Source organism: Stenella coeruleoalba, assembly GCF_951394435.1.
Source record: "Stenella coeruleoalba genome assembly, chromosome: 6".
NCBI lineage: Eukaryota > Metazoa > Chordata > Mammalia > Artiodactyla > Delphinidae > Stenella > Stenella coeruleoalba.
This window is the reverse complement of record NC_137151.1, coordinates 79024192-79038429: the sequence shown is the minus strand read 5'-3', so window position 1 is coordinate 79038429 and position 14238 is coordinate 79024192. Positions and strand designations below refer to the sequence as shown.

At 32.1% G+C, this 14238-nt stretch overlaps 1 long non-coding RNA gene across 1 annotated transcript in view; it reads right to left on the bottom strand.

Moving 5' to 3' along the window:
• LOC307187894 overlaps window positions 1-14238 on the bottom strand; it is a 785141-nt gene that overhangs the window by 174967 nt on the left and 595936 nt on the right. The window lies entirely within an intron of this gene.

Genomic DNA, 14238 nt, shown 5'->3' with positions numbered 1-14238 from the left:
TGAGGAAACTAGAGAGTTGGGATAGGGAGGGTGGGAGGGAGGCTCAAGAGGGAGGGGATATGTGGATATATGTATGCATTTGGCTGATTCACTTTGTTTACAATAGAAACTAACAAGTATTGTGAAGCAATTATACTCCAATAAAGATCTATTAAAAGAAAAAGAAAGTTTACTGATTTTGCCAGTATATAGATAGTAATTGACTAAGGCAGAAATCAAACCCTTATCTATCTTAACTGAACATCAGAGTACTTCTAGAGTACCATTTTTTTCTCAGCTGAATGAACTGTTTAAGAGACTTGTTTTGAGGAAGGGGTGTTACGTGCGTGATATAATTGGTTGAGAAATAAGAAGAAAATAAACAGGAGAACACATAATAAAGAAAGATTACCTAAAGGCCAAGTGAATAGCAATTAATGAGAAAAAAACCCTGTTAAATCAAGATAGTGAATCAATATTGATGTTTATCTCTTCAACTTTATTAAGAATAATTTTCTTTACCAAGAGTCATGAACAACCTGTATTAATTAAAACTGCTTATGGCTTAGATCAGTATTATTTGTAGTTCAGTAACTAAGTTGTTGTGTGGAAGAAAAAAGGGTAAAGAGATGATTTTGTTTCAAAAAATATATGGCTCCTCATAGTTTTCATATTTTACATGATAACCTTCTATTTTCAAATACATTTTGCCAGGTTGATTGATAGTGCTAGAAGTGGCTGCACAATAATATGTTTTATCTATCAGTTCTAGAACATAAATATGTCTGCTTATTTGTTGCTGTTTTCAAATATCCTTATGGCCATAAAATTTATGTTTGTATAAAACATGTTCAAGTTTGAAAATTACATTGGAAGCTCATTACAAACACCTTTGAATACTCATCTTTATAGATGAATAATCAAACACTGTTGGGAGAAAATTACATTCAGTGACTGTTTCTCACTCTGGTTAGACAGACATGTGTGGCACTATTTCATACTGCCATATGGAAAAACAGATATTTCAACTTCATCTCTCTCAGACATTGTATTTTCCTAAATCGTTAAGTTACTGGGTTTGGTTTTCTGTATTTAACAGATTCACAAAATAATCAACAACTCTCTACTTCATTTTATAGATACAGTTAATGTTGTCTATATATGTCCTAACATTTTCCACTGGAAAACAAGACCCAAAAAATAGCATTTTTTACATCTGTTTGTATGTGTGTGCATGTGTGTCTGTTTGAGTATGTTAATGTGTGTATGTGGGTGCATAATTTTTGAAGCTTAGTGTGGGGCACTAAGTTTATTTTACTCTGAGACTATAGAAGGTAACAGATTATGCCATGGTAAATTGGTAATTGGAAATTGCCTGTAATATCTCTGACAGACTGAGCTGTTTCCTATCACACTTTACATTTTCATGAGAGAGAAATGGTGAAAGGCATATTTTAAAGTTCCCTAAGGAGTCTGAAAGAGCTAAAATGCATCAAATTGGATTTTTGTGTGTGTTACACACCTTCCTCATATACCGCAAATAGATCCCTTTTTAACAAACCTTTGGTAGGAATACCAATATCTTTATAATTATATTCTGTCTATTTCAATCACTTCACATGATTTAAACATTTAAAAAATCTAGTATATTTTTTGATGTTGCCCTAAATTATTCAGGAGTAAAGGAAGGACAACGCCATTCAATCAATAAGTAAAATCAATCTTAAATTAAAAGTTTTGTGTACTATCCCCTGCTGATATAGCCAGCAACATGATTGATATGTCCCTGCCTGCATCAAGATCACAAAGCTACTTGTAAAACTTCAATCACCTTAACTCTATTCCAGGTCCAAGTAGTTTTGTAGATTTTCAATAATTCCAGTCACCTTTTGCAGACTCTGTTAATCACTTTAGTTTTGTCTTATTTGAGCATTTCTAACTGCTGAAAATGTCACCTCATTAAACATGACTATCCTTTTCATATTTCTAGTGTCTTTAGTGGTAAAGGGTGAGGAAGTGAACCAACATTTATTGAATCCCTAATATATAGTTAGTGAATCAAATAAATTCTCTCAGTAATTGCTATCATAGTTCCAGAAGGTAAATACTACTATTCACATTTTATAGGTTAGGGAACTAAGATGTAATAAGATTCAATAGATTGCCAAAAAACAATAGCTATTATGTATCAGAGCTATGGCTTATTTCTAGGTGTCTCTTGTCCCAATCAGCCTATACTACACTCTTTTAAAATAATTTTGAGTAATTGTATTAATTTTGATTTTACTTGCACTGTAAAAATGGATCCCATTTAACTGAACATATGAGAGCCAGTTTTATTCATTTCATTGTTCACATGCTTAGCCCAAACCAGCATCTGATGGAACATTACTCTTCTTCTTTGAGAAGTTTAAATGGTGTCACAAAAACAATTAGGTTAGTTTAATATAACTTCAAATTGTAATTATCAACAAAACAATTTTATATCAATCTTAACTGTAAAAAACTTGGCTGCAGAATTCTCTCACAGTTTCACAAAGTATGGTATGGTACTTTGAAAGATCAGACAAACCACTCCAGGGAGCCCACTCTCAATACAATTTTTTAAAAAATAAAGCTGACTTAGCCTGCTCATTCTAGACAAGTTTTGATCACTGGACAAATTGAATATTTTTAGTTAGCTCACTTTTACATTATTTATCTAAGAACTGACATTTCTCTGATCTACTTCCACTTTTCCTTCCATAATCAGACACACATTCCTTTCTATTTCTTTTCCCCAGTGTTGTACTAACTCAGGGCAAAGCTGAGACCAACACCAATATGTCTTAATTTTCTTTTTTGTTTCAAAATCTTTTTATAATTAATCTCCCTGGGCCATACCTACTCTAAAATTGTATGGTTTTTAAATTTTTTGTATTTTTACTTGAAACTCATGAAAAAGTTTTTCAAATATCACCACACAGAGTATTTCCTTATATTTATAAATGGCAGCATAAAGTCAAGAATTTGCATTCATTTCTATATCAATTAGATAATGGAGACCCTCAGTATTCTCTCTCAAAGATGAGATGATATGGAGGCTAGCACTTTTGAATACTAAGATCTTCTAAATCTAGTTTTTTATTGTTTATCAAATTACAGTTCTTTTGTTGACACATACATCCTTCAGTTGTCTCAGTGATTGAACCCAATGGTGATTTTTTATGTCACTTCAAATAATTAACTCTTTGAACCTACCCACAAAATTATTCTTTGCTGTGGTTGCTTGAAAGATCAGTAGGAACAACAGAAAACTCCTGCAAAATGCAAAGGCTAAAATTTCTTTCAAACCACCTCTAGTATTGCCAAGTGTCACTTCCTTTATAATTCAACCCATTAGTTCATTGCTAACATATACTGTAATAGTATATGGCCATTACTGGATAGCTCATGAGGACATGAACTTCAGCTGTTGTCAGAAACAATCATTTCTGTGGAAATTAAACAAAGATTGGCAAAAAATTGAAGAGGATTCTCTCTTGAAAAACTGCAACAGCACTGGGCAAGAGTGAATTTTATGTACTTCTTGCTTGGGCCTACTTCCAATTTCCCCCATTCCCAACTCTCTCTGTGAATAAATTCCTCCATGTTTATATACAGTTGAGTTGAGAGAGGACAAAAGCCTTAGAAGTATGATACTATAAACTGAGTGTGCCCCTCCTAAGTTCATAGGTTGAAGCCATAATCCCCAATGTGAGGGTATTTGGAGGTGGGACCTTTCAGAGGTAATTAAGTTTAGATGAGGCCGTGAGGGTGGAGCTCCCATAATGGGATTAGTGCTATTATAAGAAGAGGAGCAGAACAAAGTGCTCTCTCTCTCTCTCTCTCTCTCTCTCTCTCTCTCGCTCTCGCTCTCGCTCTCGCTCTCGCTCTCGCTCTCGCTCTCTCTCTCTCTCTCTCTCTCTCTCTCTCCCACGTGAGGAAGTAAAAAGGCTTCCAGCCTCCAGAACTGTAAGAAATAAATTTCTGTTATTTAAGCCATACATCTATGCTATTTGTTATAGCAGCTCAAGCTAAGACAGATGAGACACCTTATCAAAATCTTTCCAGGGCTTCCCTGGTGGTGCAGTGGTTGAGAGTCCGCCTGCCGATGCAGGGGACACTGGTTCATGCCCTGGTCTGGGAAGGTCCCACATGCCGTGGAGCGGCTAGGACCATGAGCCATGGCTGCTGAGCCTGCACGTCCAGAGCCTGTGCTCTGCAACGGGAGAGGCCACAACAGTGAGAGGCCCGTGTACCGCAAAAAAAAAAAAAAAAAAAAATCTTTCCAAACCACTGGTTCACCACTAAACATACAGACACAACTGTCACCCTCTGAGAAATAGTACTAAAAATAAAAATAAAAGCATTAAAAAAAATTGAGCAATCAGTTACAAAATATTTTGAGGGACATAGATTGTACAGTTTAAGTCAGGCAAGGAGACAACTTCTCTCAGAAAAATAAAACAGCTGCTGTAATATATTATCTAAAATGACCAACTGTCAACCCAAAATTATTAAACATGCAAAAAACCCCAAAAAGCATATACACATTTTCTCTCATTTCTTAATTTTCTTTAAAACAACAGATGATTGTTTAAAGCAAAAATTATAGCACCACACAGTTGGGTTTTTAACATATTTAGATGAAATATATACAACAATAACAGCACAAAGAAATAAGGACAAAATAGATCTATACTGAACATAGTTGCTATAATTTATCAGAATTAAGATTGTATTAACCTAAAATGAACTATAAGTAAATAAAAAACATATATTGCAATCCTTGGATCAACTACTAAAATTACTTGAAAATATAGTAAACATTCAAGAGAAAATGAAATGGTATACTAAAAATATTTAACACAAAAGAAAGCAGTAAAAGGAGTTTAAAAAATAGAAATAAAAAGGATGTGAACCATATAGAAAACAATAAAAATTGGCAAACCTTATTACAAAAAATATAATTATCTTGACTGTAAATGTACTAAATACTGCAAATAAAAGACAGAGATTGTCAGATTGAACAAAATTAAATATAAAACTATAGGCTATCTAACAGAGAAGCAATTTAATTTCAGAATCACAAATAGGTTGAAAATCGAGGCAAAGAAAAGAAATATAATGCAATCAATAAATAACCATAAGAACTGGGGTGGATGTATTAATAACAGATAATCTAGACTTTAAAACAAGGGATATTTCTACATACAAAGAGAGATATTTCATAAGGACAACAAGACAACAGAGCCCTCAAATAATTCAGTGAATATGACAGAATTTTAAGATAGGAACCAGTAAGAATATGGGAAATTTAAACTTTATTAACTAAGTTGACTGAATTGATTTATATTATAAACTCCAAATAATACCATAGAATATACATTTTTTTCAAGTGCACTTATAACATTCTTGTGTATGGACCATATGATAAACTTTCACAAAAACTTTCAGTAAATTTTTAAAGAGTTAAAATTAAACAAAGTGTGTTCTCTGAGCACAATGGAGTTAGGTTAGAAATCAGCAACTGCCCAATATGGAAATCAGAAATGTGAAAATTAAGCAGGATACTTCTAAGTATCCATGTGTCAAAGAAGAAATTATAAGGGGAATTTTAAAAGAAGCTTAGAAGCTTATATGCAACTCCAAATACATGGTATACAGCCAAAGCAACATTTACAGGGAAAGTTATAGCTTAATGCTTATACTAAGAAAGAAAGAAAAGACTAAAATCAGTAATCTATGTTAAATGTAAGAAATTATAAAAAGAATAAACATAAAAAGTGGAAAGTGGTAAATAATATAGAAATTCAATGAAAGTAAACAAAAAAAATCACAAAAGCTGGTATTTTTTACAAATTGATAAACATTTAGTCAAAGAAGTAAATTATAAAATAATCAGAAATAAAAGAGGGGATGTCATTACTGATTCTACATTAATTAAAAGAACCATATGAACAGTTTTATGCCAACAAATATAATAACTTATATTAAATGAACAGCCTATTAGATACAACAATAACAAACCCAAAACTGACTCAAGATAAATGCGAAATGTAAATAGACATTTATCATCTGGCAGAATTAAGTGAATTTCTATATCTTACTACAAGTCAAGTCCTGGCACTTAAGACTTCACTGGTGGTATCTATCAAACACTTAAGGAAGAAATTATACTATCCATACACATAATTGTTTTTTCAGAAAATAGAGAAGTAGAGAAAACTGCCCAACTCCTTCTATGTAGGCAGTATTACTCAAATACCAAAGCCTGATAAACTATTACAAGAAAAGAAAACTGAAGAACAAATTTTCTCATAAATATAGATATAAAAACCCTAAACAAAATACTAGACAGCAAAATTCAGCTATATATAAGGGGGATTACACATTACAAATAAGTGAGATATATCACAGGAATGGAATTTAGATTAACATTGATAAATATGTGAATATAATACTTCACATTAAAGGATAAAGACAGAAACCATATGATAATCCTGACAGAGGCAGAAAAAGCATTTTACAAAAACTAACATTTATTCATGATAATAGCTCTCAGCACTAAGTAATAAAAACAAACTTTCTCTACCTGATAAAGCTCAATAAAAAAATCAATAGCTAATATTATAGGTAGTGGTAAAAAATATGTTTTAAGATTGGAATAATGCAGAGATATCTGCTTTCACCACTTTTATCATAATTAATGACCACAGTTCATGCAATAGGTAAGAAAAAAAATAAAGGAACAAAAATTGGAAAGGAAGAATTAAAGCAATCATTATTAGTAGATGACGAGATCTTGTAAGTGGATAATCCTAAGGGATCCATAAAAAAAAAAAATGACTAGAACTACAAAGCAAATTTAGCCATATGTCTGGATACAGAGGCAATATACTCTTGTAAATTATACTCTGTACTCTAAAATAAGCAATCTGAAAATAAAATTTTAAAAAACTTTCATTTACAGTAGTACAAAAAAGAAAGAAATACTTAGGAACATACTATACAAAATTACTGTAAGACCTATACACTTATAACAACAAAATATTGTCAGATAAAATAAAAAAGACTTCAGTAGAGAAATGTGCTATGTTAATGATTTGGAAGTCTAAATACTGCTAAAATGACAATTGTCTCTAAATTGACTAATAGATTCAAGGCAATATTTATCAGAGGCCTAGCAGCTTTTTAATAGATATTAAAATGATTCTCTAAGATTTATATGGAAATGCAAAGGATCTATAATAAACAAACAAAAACAATTATAAAGAAGAACAAAGCTAGAAGATTAACATTACTTGATTTCAAACATTAAAACCTAAATAAATCAGGACAGTATAGTATTGTTATAAGTATAGACATAAAGATCAACAGAACAGAGTAGAAATTTCATTAACAGACCCTCATTTATGGTCAACTGATTTTTCACAAAGGAATAATGATAATTCAATAGGGAAAGCATAGTCTTTCTACAAGTGAATGGAAACAATTAGATATCTATAGGCAAAAATATTCACCCTTCCCTCCACTATAAACAACAATTAACTAAACATGGAACAAATCTAAATGTAGTTGCTAAAACTGAAAAACATAGAAGAAAATGTAGGAGAAAACCTTTGTGAAAATATGTAGAGATTTATTCAATATGACACCAAAACATGACTAACAAAAGAAATATTTGAAAAATACAACTTCATCTAAATTAAAAACCTCTGCTCTTCAAAGACATTGTTATGAGAATAAAAAGAGAAGCTCCAGGTTAAGGGAGGGAAGTAGAGGGGAGGGGAGGGGAGGGAAGAGAAGGGAAGATATAGATATATAGACTTTTATACAGAATATACAAAAATCATTACAATTGAAAAAGAAGTTGACAAACAAAATAAAAATAAGTGGTCATTAACCAATAAATGGGTAAATGAGTTGATACGTCATGAAATAAGATACATGGATGGCAAATATGCACATGAAAAGATGTTTAGTATCACTAGTTATTAGGGTAATGCAAATTAGAACCACATTGAGATAACACTATACATCGCCTAGAATAGATAATATAAAACAGATTGACAGTGTGGAGTATTGGTGAGGATCTGGAACAAGTGTAATCTTCATACATGTCTGGTAGGAATTTAAAATAGTACAGCCATTTTGTAAAACACTTTGGAATATTTTGAGTTAAACATAAGGTTTACCATACTCCTCAACAATTTCACTCCCAGATATTTACCCAATACAAATGAATTCATATATCTACAAAAACCTTGTACACAATGTTCACAGAAGCAGTATCCAGAATAGCCCCCAAATAGAAATAACCCAAATATTCATCCAATGTCAAATAGATAAAATATGACCTGGAAAATGACAAAATATGGAATACTACTTAGCATAAAGAACAAACTATTGATACATGCACCAATATGAATGACTCAAAAAATTATGCTAACTGAAAAAAGCAAGAGACAACTATATATTGTATGATTCCATTTATATGTAATTTCTAAGAAAAGAAACGGCAGATCAGCAATTTTATTTGGAGTTTGTCGTGGGAACAGAGACTAACTGTAAAGGGTTGGAAGGATGCTTTTTCGGGGGGGTGATTTAACTATTCTGAAGCTGGGTTGTGATAATAGTTGCATAACCTTATGAATTTACTGAAACTCATTGGATTGTAAACTTAAAATTGGTGATTTCTTTTAGCTGAATGTAAATTATACTTCGTTCACCTTGTAAAAAAAAAGTTGAGGGGATATAAAACAGTTATTGTTAGGCTATTTACATACACTATTTGAAACAATCATCTCATTTTACCATCTTTCATGTAAGTAGAAATAAAACTAGTAAAAGTGATGATATTTGGATGGGTTAATTTAGAGTCTCTCTTACCTCATATGTGCACTTATGTTGACAGAAAAGATCAGCTCAATTAACTAAAATTACTTTGCATATAAAATAGATTCAGAAGCTTAGTCATTAATGCTTCCAATTTACACTTCTTTCTATGCTTCTTTTTTCCCATTACAGCTGCATTTCAAACTAAAAATAGAGCCTGAGCTGAATTCTTTTCTCTAAAGACTTCTTTGGTTATTGCATCTGCCTCCAGTAAAAAAAAATTAATATGAATCATACACCAAGAACAAATATTGTGGAGTGCCTGAAAGAAAAATAAAGACATTTTCCTAGAATCTATATCTTTTTTAAAATGAAGACTTAAAACATTGTTTGTGGGAACAGAATTAAACCAAAAGCTGAACCTCCCAAAATGGAAGTTATTTTTAATAAGAAAAAGAATGACTACTAAATAAAAATTCTCATCATCAAAGATTGCTTCTTTACCCTCATTCCAAAAAACAAATTTAAGGTACATGTTCATGCAATATAAGTATATAAATTCCTGGTCAGTTTTTTCTATGAAAAGTAAATGTGTTTAAACCCAGCTTAATATAATCTTATTTACCAAAGTTAGATCATTTATGTTTTTGTATCTGGAAACTATTGTGCCATTTGCAGGTATGTTCTAAGACCTTGTTCTCTAGTTTACTAAAAAGAAAACTGTCACCTTAATATGTGAAATTAGTATTTTTCTGATGCCTATATTTAGCAAATAATATAACAGCCACAAAACTACATCTACAAAAACAAAAGTATTCAATATTTATGACATAAGCCCTATATACGTTACTACATTTAATTCTCACATCAATTCTGTGAGGCAAGTGATAGGAACTCCATGGTGAGTTTTCCTAGTGGAATCAAGGAATAATCTCCAGAGCAGAGGTAGTGGAAGATAAATGAAGATGATTTTCTTTTGGCGAATAATTAATAAAAGAAAAATAAATCATCTGAGTTATTTCTCCACATTTATAGCAACTGTGATATTTGCACCCTAAATCAAGCACTACATATTGTATCATTCCATTTATATGAAATTTCCAGAAGAAGTAACAGCAGATCAGTGCTTTTATTTGGAACTGGTGGTGGGAGTGGAGATTCACTGTAAAGAGTTGGGATGACGCTTTTTTGGGGGGTGATTTAACTATTCAAAAACTAGTTTGTGATTATAGTTGCACAGCCTTCTGAATTTACCAAAACACATTGGATTGTAAACCTAAAACTGGTGATATATATATATGGCAAGAGGACAAAAACAAAAAAACCTGCCAAATGTGCATTGGATCAAATAAAAAGGTCACGTCCTTGCCAACTTAGAGCTCACCTGAAAGATGTGGACCCTCTCACCATATCCAGAAAGCAAACTGGTTGGTTAGGACATTGTACATCCTGACAGCATGTAGCTCACCCAGTATTAATTCCTGCCAAGAAACGTCACTACCCTTCTCCACACTCCCACAACCCCGCCCACAGCCTTACACAATTTTTAGAGGCAGAGCTCCTCTAAACAAAACTGACATTCACTGGAAGAGAAAAGAGATTCTTACTTTGGCTAGGGAAATACAATACAAGTATAGGTAGTCTTTCATCTGAGTACTTCAAAAAGAAACACTAACAGAAAATCAAAGATAGATCATATTTAAGAGAATCCAACCACTGAAGAAGGGCACCAAACCTACCTGAAGACAAATACTGAAGCACAAATAAAAGACACTGAAGAACACTGAAAACAATATAGAAGACATATCTACAGAGATTACTTTTCTCCCAAAATGCTGTTGTACAAAAAGAAAATAATCAGAGGTGTCGGAAATTAAATATAATTGCCAAAATTTAAGAAAAGAAAGATGTCCAAATAATAATGGAAAACATGCCTCTAAGATTAAGTTAGCACAAGGGTCTGGCTGACGAATCTTCCCAGAAATCAGTGCATATAAACAAAGACACAGAAATCATTAAAGCATTTACTACGAAATTGAAAGTTAGATTTATGTGCTCCAATATCTAGCAGCAATTCTAGAGAGAAGAGAAGGAAGGAGGAACAGGTTTGAAAATATGTGGTTTATAAAAATTACTCCCAATCAAAGAAGACAATTCGCCCAAGAATGAAGGCAGTACATATATGACCCACAATCAAAAGCCTGTGATGTTCAAATACATACATACATACATACATACATACATGTGCGTGCACACACACACACTTTCATATGTTATAATTCTCTAGACTTATTATGATCATTCTGTACTGTAAAGAAATATTGAGTCACTATGTTGTGCATCAGGAACTAACATAGCATTGTAGGTAAATTATACTTCAAAAAACAAACAAATACATAGAAAAAGAGATCAGATAAGTTGTTACCAGAGACCTGGGTGAAGAGGGTTAGCTGGATAAAGGTGGTCAAAAGGTACAAACTTCAGTGTAAGTAAGGGATGTAATGTACAACATGTTTACTATAAAGAACACTGTTGGATGTTACATAGGAAAGTTGTTATGAGAATAAATCCTAAGAGTTCTCATCACAAGGAAAAATTATTTTCTTTTGCATCTATATGAGATGATGGATGTTCACTAAATTTATTGTTCTAATCATTTCATCACGTATGCAAATCAAATCATTATTCTCTACACCTTAAACATATACAGTGCTGTATGTCACATATCTAAGTAAAACTGGATGAAAAAAAAACACTTTAACATAATTTTTCCTAACCTGTGGCTGAAACTTTCTGTGCCCTAATGTAAAACCTCCATTTTCTACTCACTAAAGAGTTGCTCCTGCCATCTCTACTACTTCAGCTGGTGTTCTGGGTGTTGGAGAGCTTGAAAGGTCAGCATACCTAAATCTATGTAATTGCTAAGGTCGGAGCCTCTTCTAGGCTAAGTGATAATTAGGTGCCTCTTGTTAACTGGTACAATGCTCATTGAGAGTAGTTGAGGAAAAACTGATTCTCTAACGTTAAAATAGGAATAAAACTTTTATATTTAAAATACAGGATATTTAGCCTGGATTTGCCATCTGAAGTTTTAAGAACTATATAATTTCTTAGAAAACATATTAAAACATTATCTTTTAAATTTTTTAATTAAAATGATGGTACCATCTTCCATTCCCACCAAAATAGGACTTCAGTTGCTTTGCCAAAACTTTGTATTGTCTGTTTTCTAAATATTGTTTTTTAAAAATTTAGCCATTCTAGTAGGTTTTAGTCATATTTTATTATGATATTAATTTGAATTTTACAAATGGTTAATGATGAACATCTTTTCATGTACTTATAAACCATTAGTATGTATTATTTGCTCACTTATCTGTGTGAATCTTTTGCCTACTTTTTAAAATTTTATTTATTTATTTATCTATTTACTTATTTCTTTATTTTTGCGGTATGCGAGCCTCTCACTGTTGTGGCCTCTCCCGTTGCAGAGCACAGGCTCTGGACGCGCAGGCTCAGCGGCCATGGCTCACGGGCCCAGCCGCTCCACGGCATGTGGGATCTTCCTGGACCGGGGCACGAACCCGTGTCCTCTGCATTGGCAGGAGGACTCTCAACCACTGCACCACCAGGGAAGCCCTGACTGCTTTTAATTAGTATTAGTTTGTTTGCTGTTTATTGAGTTTTGAGAGTTCCTTATACATTCTTGACACAAATCCTTTACAGAAATAGGATTTTAAATATTTCTCTCAACCTGTGGCTTTACATTTCTTTCTGTTAACAACATCTTTTGAAGAGCAGAAGTTCCTAATTTTGATGAAGTTACAATTTATAGTATTTAATCGATCATGCTTTGGTGCTATGTCTAAGGAATCTCTGCCTAACAAAGATCACAAAGATTTTTCTCCTATGTTTTCTTCTAGAAGTTTTAAAGATTTAGATATTACATTTTGTTTTGTAATGTATTTTTTTACAGTTTGCATTGATGCAATGTAAAACATTAATATTTTGATAAAAAGTTAACCTTTTCCCATTAAATAACATTATTTTATACACTGTCAATTTTATTACTTTGACTGACAGTGACGGTCAGTTGTAGGAGACTTTTAAGTGATTGATGACTGCACAGATGCAGAATATAGCGGCACTTTACAGCTTGCACTGGTATATGGCAAAGCACTGTCTAGAGATAAGTAGTCAATAACTAAGACTGCTTTCTTATTTTTATTTTGAAGAGTTGTCTATCATTGAAAGAATGGCCAACATTTAACTTTTTTTTAGTGTAAGACATAAGAAGTACTGAATATAAAACTGAGTGATGAATTAGGAAAAAAATTAAGATTGATCATTCTCAGAGGTAAATTTAGTACCACAGCAATAACTGTGGCATTTAAAGATTTTTTCCAATATCTCCAACTATGATACATTCTTAGATAGATTTAATACTAGTAATTTGAAGATACTTTACTGAAAAGAAGAGAGATAATCTTTAGGAAACAATATTCCCACCTCTGCAACTTGTTTTGTCAGTTGGAATAGTTTATTGGCTTATACAATGAGCAAATCTTTGTTTAAACTTAACAAATTAAATTAAATTACAAGTTACATTAAAAATGTAATCATTTGTTGATTACAAATGTAATCAACGTCTTTGCATTACAATAAACTATTTCTAATTATTGCTTTTGTACCAACACTTAATCATGAGATAACTGAAAGCTAGGGAAGAAAAAGTGTTCCAATGGATGCTTTATTTCTCAGACCTGCAAGTGTAAGTCAGAGATGAAATATCTGAATAAAAACTTCCCCAATACTTTGTAACTTATGTGATTTATTTTCTAATCAACCTTGTGCAACATGGAAGAAAAAACCATTGTGTATCATTTGCTTGACTGTTATAAGTCTAGACATTTTTTAATATTGAAAGCATATGCCTAAAGGGGGAAGGTAAAGAATATAATATGTTGCATTTGTCTGATTCTTTTGATGAGTTTTTTCCACTGAAATCACTTTTTTCCAGATTTTTATATATTTGCTATGTTTAATATGTTTCTATTCAAAACTCCTCTGTTTCAAAACTAATTTAATTTCTATACAAACACGAACCATTGTATAACTTGGATATAAAGTTTATGACTTACTGTCTTAATTTTTACAACATTTTTTCTTTTTTCTCTGAAATTAGACATTTCATACTCTCATTTCTCTCCTTTCTCTGTTTTTTTCAATTGTTGTTCTATGACGTTGTACATACACACACACACACATGCACACACCTCTTCTTCACTTGGCTTCACAACCAAATGTTAAGTAAAACAACTGAGTCAGCATATGAAATCCAAAACTTCCCCCCTTCCCCAAGGTTAGTAGGTTTACTTATTTATGTAGACATTTGAGCTT